The sequence below is a fragment of the Zea mays genome, chromosome 6, assembly GCF_902167145.1.
Source record: "Zea mays cultivar B73 chromosome 6, Zm-B73-REFERENCE-NAM-5.0, whole genome shotgun sequence".
NCBI classification, from domain to species: Eukaryota; Viridiplantae; Streptophyta; class Magnoliopsida; order Poales; family Poaceae; genus Zea; species Zea mays.
This window is the reverse complement of record NC_050101.1, coordinates 131553023-131559010: the sequence shown is the minus strand read 5'-3', so window position 1 is coordinate 131559010 and position 5988 is coordinate 131553023.

Genomic DNA, 5988 nt, shown 5'->3' with positions numbered 1-5988 from the left:
TTAATGCGACGTCAGATGTCAGATAAAGCCAGTCGCGGACGGTCCGCCCGCCTGGCCCGGACGGTCCGCGAGGCCGCTATAATTCATTTTTCCGAACCCGTCACCTTCGGGTTTTTCGGTTTCTCACCTACCGGACGGTCCGCGCCTGAGGCCGGACGGTCCGCGCGAGGGCTCGGACGGTCCTTGCTTTTCCTCCGGACGGTCCGTAGTGGACACTTGTATTTTTGCATTGGTTCTGTCCGAAGGGTATCCTGGTGTCGCGGACGGTCCGCCGCAAGGGCCCGGACGGTCCGCGCTTGGTCTGTTTTTCCAAAAAAAGCTTCTCCTGTCCGGAATAATCTACGGTATTCCGGACAGTCGATTTAGTATAGTTGTAGATGAACCTTTGACACCTGTAGAACATATAATCTAGAGCAAACTAGTTAGTCCAATTATTTGTGTTGTGCAATTCAACCACCAAAATCAATTAGGAAATAGGTGTAAGCCTAATTCCCTTTCAATCTCCCCCTTTTTGGTGATTGATGCCAACACAAACCAAAGCAAGTATAGAAGTGCATATTCAAACTAGTTTGCATAATGTAAGTGCAAAGGTTGCTTGGAATTGAGCCAATAAGAATTCTTGCATGGATTGTTTCTTTATTTTTAACATTTTGGACCACGTATGCACCACACGTTTTGTTTTTGCAAATTCTTTTGTAAACCTTTTTCAAAGTCTTTTTGCAATTAGTCAAAGATAAGATCTCGAGAAGCATTTTCAGGATTTGAAATACTCCCCCTGTTTCAAATGCTTTTCCTTTGACTTAAACAAAACTCCCCCTAAATGAAATCCTCCTCTTAGTGTTCAAGAGGGTTTTGAGATATCAAGTTTTGAAAATACTACTTGCTCCCCCTTTAGAACACGAAGAGATACCAATTTGAAATTTACCAATTGAAAATCATTAATTTTAAAATTAGGGTGGTGGTGCGGTCCTTTTGCTTTGGGCTCATATTTTCTCCCCCTTTGGCATGAGTCGCCAAAAACGGAATCATTAGAGCCCAACGAAGTACTTTCTCCTCCTTTGGTCATAAAATAAATGAGTGAAGATTATACCAAAGTTGGAGAGTGAAGCAGAGCGACGGCGAAGGATGGGTAATAGAGTGGAGTGGAAGCCTTTGACTTCGCCGAAGACTCCAATTCCCTTTTAATATACATATGACTTGGTTTGGAATACACTTGAAAACACATTAGTCATAGCATATAAAGGATACGTGATCAAAGGTATATAAAAGAGCTATGTGTGCAAATCAACAAAAGAAGTTCCTAGAATCAAGAATATTTAGCTCATGCCTAAGTTTGTTAAAAGTTTGTTCATCTAGTGGCTTGGTAAAGATATCGGCTAATTGATCTTTAGTATTAATGTATGAAATCTCGATATCTCCCTTTTGTTGGTGATCCCTAAGAAAATGATACTGAATGGCTATGTGTTTAGTGCGACTATGCTCGACGGGATTATCCGCCATTTTGATTGCACTCTCATTATCACATAGCAAAGGAACTTTGGTTAATTTGTAACCGTAGTCCCGCAGGGTTTGCCTCATCCAAAGTAATTGCGCGCAACAGTGGTCTGCGGCAATATACTCGGCTTCGGCGGCAGAAAGAGCTACCGAATTTTGCTTCTTTGAAGCCCAAGACACCAAGGATCTCCCCAAGAACTGGCAAGTCCCCGATGTGCTCTTTCTATTAATCTTACACCCCGCCCAATCGGCATCCGAATAACCAATCAAATCAAATGTGGATCCCTTAGGATACCAAAGCCCAAACTTAGGAGTGTAAGCCAAATATCTCAAGATTCGTTTTACGGCCGTAAGGTGAGCTTCCTTAGGGTCGGCTTGGAATCTTGCACACATGCATACGGAAAGCATAATGTCCGGTCGAGATGCACATAAATAGAGTAATGAGCCTATCATCGACCGGTATACCTTTTGATCGACGGATTTACCTCCCGTGTCGAGGTCGAAATGCCCATTGGTTCCCATGGGTGTCTTGATGGGTTTGGCGTCCTTCATACCAAATTTGTTTAGAATGTCTTGAGTATACTTCGTTTGGCTGATGAAGGTGCCCTCTTGGAGTTGCTTCACTTGAAATCCTAAGAAGTACTTCAACTCCCCCATCATAGACATCTCGAATTTCTGTGTCATGATCCTACTAAACTCTTCACATGTAGATTCGTTAGTAGACCCAAATATGATATCATCAACATAAATTTGGCATACAAACAAATCATTTTCAAGTGTTTTGATAAAGAGTGTAGGATCGGCTTTTCCGACTTTGAATCCATTTGCAATAAGGAAATCTCTAAGGCATTCATACCATGCTCTTGGGGCTTGCTTGAGCCCATAAAGCGCCTTAGAGAGTTTATACACATGGTTAGGGTACTCACTATCTTCAAAGCCGGGAGGTTGCTCAACATAGACCTCTTCCTTGATTGGAGGCACTTTTCACGTCCATTTGATAAAGCTTCGACTTGGGAGTATCCCTTAGCCACAAGTCGAGCTTTGTTCCTTGTCACCACACCATGCTCGTCTTGCTTGTTGCGGAAGACCCACTTGGTTCCTACAACATTTTGATTAGGACGTGGAACCAAATGCCATACCTTATTCCTAGTGAAGTTGTTGAGCTCCTCTTGCATCGCCACCACCCAATCCGAATCTTGAAGTGCTTCCTCTACCCTGTGTGGCTCAATAGAGGAAACAAAAGAGTAATGCTCACAAAAATGTGCAACCCGAGATCTAGTGGTTACCCCCTTATGAATGTCGCCGAGGATGGTGTCGACGGGGTGATCTCGTTGGATTGCTTGGTGGACTCTTGGGTGTGGCGGCCTTGGTTGTTCATCCTCCTTGTCTTGATCATACACATCTCCCCCTTGATCATTGTCGTCATCTTGAGGTGGCTCATCTCTTTGATCTTCTCCTTCATCAACTTGAGCCTCGTCCTCAATTTGAGTTGGTGGAGATGCTTGCGTGGAGGAGGATGGTTGATCTTGTGCATTTGGAGACTCTTCGGATTCCTTAGGACACACATCCCCAATGGACATGTTCCTTAGCGCAATGCACGGAGCCTGTTCTTCACCTATCTCATCAAGATCAACTTGCTCTACTTGAGAGCCGTTAGTTTCATCAAACACAACGTCACAAGAAACTTCAACAAGTCCTGAGGCCTTGTTAAAGACTCTATATGCCCTTGTGTTTGAGTCATATCCTAGTAAAAATCCTTCTACAGTTTTAGGAGCAAATTTGGATTTTCTACTTCTCTTAACAAGAATAAAGCATTTGCTACCAAAAACTCTAAAATATGAAATATTGGGCTTTTTACCGGTTAGGAGTTCATAGGATGTCTTCTTGAGGATTCGGTGTAGATATAATCGGTTGATGGCGTAGCAGGCGGTGTTGACCGCCTCGGCCCAAAATCGATCCGATGTCTTGTACTCATCAAGCATGGTTCTTGCCATGTCTAATAGAGTTCGATTCTTCCTCTCCACTACACCATTTTGTTGTGGGGTGTAGGGAGAAGAGAACTCATGCTTGATGCCCTCCTCCTCAAGGAAGCCTTCTATTTGTGAGTTCTTGAACTCCGTCCCGTTGTCGCTTCTAATTTTCTTGATCCTTAAGCCGAACTCATTTTGAGCTCGTCTCAAGAATCCCTTTAAGGTCTCTTGGGTATGGGATTTTTCCTGCAAAAAGAACACCCAAGTGAAGCGAGAATAATCATCCACAATAACTAGACAGTACTTACTCCCGCCGATGCTTATGTAAGCGATCGGGCCGAATAAATCCATGTGTAGGAGCTCCAGTGGCCTGTCACTTGTCATGATGTTCTTGTGTGGATGATGAGTGCCAACTTGCTTCCTGGCTTGGCATGCGCTACAAATCCTGTCTTTCTCAAAATGAACATTTGTTAATCCTAAAATGTGTTCTCCCTTTAGAAGCTTGTGAAGATTCTTCATCCCAACATGGGCTAGTCGGCGGTGCCAGAGCCAACCCATGTTAGTCTTAGCAATTAAGCATGTGTCGAGTTCAGCTCTTTCAAAATCTACTAAGTATAGCTGACCCTCTAACACACCCTTAAATGCTATTGAATCATCACTTCTTCTAAAGACAGTGACACCTACATCAGTGAAAAGACAGTTGTAGCCCATTTTGCATAATTGAGATACAGAAAGCAAATTGTAATCTAAAGAGTCTACAAGAAAAACACTGGAAATAGAATGGTCAGGTGATATAGCAATTTTACCCAATCCTTTGACCAAACCTTGATTTCCATCCCCGAATGTGATTGCTCGTTGGGGATCTTGATTTTTCTCATAGGAGGAGAACATTTTCTTCTCCCTGTCATGTGGTTTGTGCACCCGCTGTCGATGATCCAACTTGAGCCCCCGGATGCATAAACCTACAAAACAAGTTTAGTTCTTGACTTTAGGTACCCAAATGGTTTTGGGTCCTTTGGCATTAGACACAAGAACTTTGGGTACCCAAACACAAGTCTTGGAGCCCTTGTGTTTGCCCCCAACAAACTTGGCAACTACCTTGCCGGATTTGTTAGTAAGCACATAAGATGCATCAAAAGTCTTAAATGAAATGTCATGATCATTTGATGCATTAGAAGTTTTCTTACTAGGCAACTTAGCACGGGTTGGTTGCCTAGAGCTAGATGTCTCACCCTTATACATAAAAGCATGGTTAGGGCCAGAGTGAGACTTCCTAGAATGTACTTTCTTATTTTTGCTCTCGGGATAACCGGCAGGGTACAAAATGTAACCCTCGTTATCCTGAAGCATGGGAGCCTTGCCCTTAACAAAGTTAGACAAGTTTTTAGGAGGGGCATTAAGTTTGACATTGTCTCCCCTTTGGAAGCCAATGCCATCCTTGATGCCAGGGCGTCTCCCATTATAGAGCATACTTCTAGCAAATTTAAACTTTTCATTTTCTAAGTTATGCTCGGCAATTTTAGCATCTAATATTGCTATATGATCATTTTGTTGTTTAATTAAAGCCATGTGATCATGAATAGCATTGATATCAACATCTCTACATCTAGTACAAATAGAAGTGTGCTCAACGGTAAATGTAGAGGGTTTGCAAGATTTTAATTCAACAACCTTAGCATGCAACATATCATTCTTGGTTCTAAGGTCGGAAATGGTAGTATTGCAAACATCAAAATCTTTAGCCTTAGCAATTAATTTTTCATTTTCAATCCTAAGGCTAGCAAGAGAGATGTTTAATTCTTCAATCTTAGCAAGCAAATCATCATTTTCATTTCTAAGATTGGGAATTGAAACATCACAAACATGAGAATTAACCTTAGCAATTAAACTAGCATTTTCATTTCTAAGGTTATCAATAGTCTCATGGCAAGTGCTTAGCTCACTAGACAATTTTTCACATTTTTCAACTTGTAGAGCATAAGCATTTTTGACCTTAACATGCTTTTTGTTCTCCTTAATGAGGAAGTCCTCTTGAGAGTCCAAGAGATCATCCTTCTCATGAATAGCACTAATCAATTCATTTAATTTTTCTTTTTGTTGCATGTTTAGGTCGGCAAAAAGGGTACGCAAATTATTTTCCTCATCACTAGCATTATCATCACTAGAGGACTCATATCTAGTGGAGGATTTAGATTTAACCTTCTTCCTTTTGCTGTCCTTTGCCATGAGGCACTTGTGGCCGACGTTGGGTAAGAGGAGTCCCTTGGTGACGGCGATGTTGGCGGCGTCCTCGTCGGAGGAGGACTCGGTGGAGCTCTCGTCGGAGTCCCACTCCCGGCAAACATGGGCATCGCCTCCCTTTTTCTTGTAGTACTTCTTCTTTTCTCTCCTCTTTCCCTTCTTGTCATCGCCCCTGTCACTGTCACTAGATATAGGACATTTTGCAATGAAATGACCGGGCTTACCACATTTGTAGCACACTTTCTTGGAACGGGATTTGTAATCCTTCCCCTTCCGTTGCTTG